A 995-nucleotide genomic window follows, 5' to 3' on the forward strand; every position below is an offset into this window, starting at 1 on the left:
AGCCCCTCCCCCTCCTGAAACATAAACAAGATGGAAGTAAACATCCCTTAAAAACACCAGCCCAACTTTGCCCATCCGTTAAAGTCTATTTTTTATGTATTTAAACTTCTTTTGATCATGTGACTTTCCAGTAATCGGATTTTAAAACCTCACCAAACCTCACCCACCATTGATGCCTTACACTTTGAATCATATTTGAAAGCAGTTATTTCAGCTGTTTTTGTTGTTTGGGAAGCAAAGATTAATATTTTTTCACTTTTTTTCAACTTTGAAATATTGAAGGCGTCCTGTGATTTTATAAAAACTGACCGCATTGGTTATAAAAAGAAATCTGTATTGGTCAAAATCTGCAGGTCAAGCTTTTTAAACAATCGGTGAATACCTGTGATCAGTGCATCCATAGTGTTTAATTTACTTTACATCACGTTTGGTTCTTTATTTCTTCACTTCCATGCATTTATTAATATAAAGTTCATTTAGATTTTGTAGGTTTTACCATATTTTTGTTTTCTTCCTTTCTGTTAGCAATAATCAAACCTAAACTTTGCTTTCTCTTTCAAATATTTAGTTCAGCTCAGGTCTTCTGCATGGATGTGCAGAGTTCTGTGTTCTTTCTTTGAGTCAGTCCTTTTGCGTTTGCGATCTACTCCTGTTTTTCATCATGTTTGTTTCAAATCAGCCATTTTTTTTCCCTAGATGATGATGATTTCCTGCTTCAGATTAGTTTCTTTTCTGATTGAACTGCACAGCTGCAGCGACTTGGAAGAAGACACAGAGTTTCAGGAAATCCAGGCCTCTCCGATGCTTGAAGGCCTTTTTTCTCTTTGAGTTAACTTTAATTGGGCCGTTTCCTCTTGTTTGTGCCTCTGCCAGAGATGAATCTAAAGGCAGTGGAATAAAGATCCAGTTGGGTGAGAAAATGTCTGGATGAGCAGTGAGGATGTTGGACTGGGTATCAGAGGAGGGAGTGAAGGAGCAGAGGCGGCGGGCGTGGG

Source organism: Cyprinodon variegatus, unplaced genomic scaffold, assembly GCF_000732505.1.
Source record: "Cyprinodon variegatus isolate N-32 unplaced genomic scaffold, C_variegatus-1.0 Scaffold2898, whole genome shotgun sequence".
NCBI lineage: Eukaryota > Metazoa > Chordata > Actinopteri > Cyprinodontiformes > Cyprinodontidae > Cyprinodon > Cyprinodon variegatus.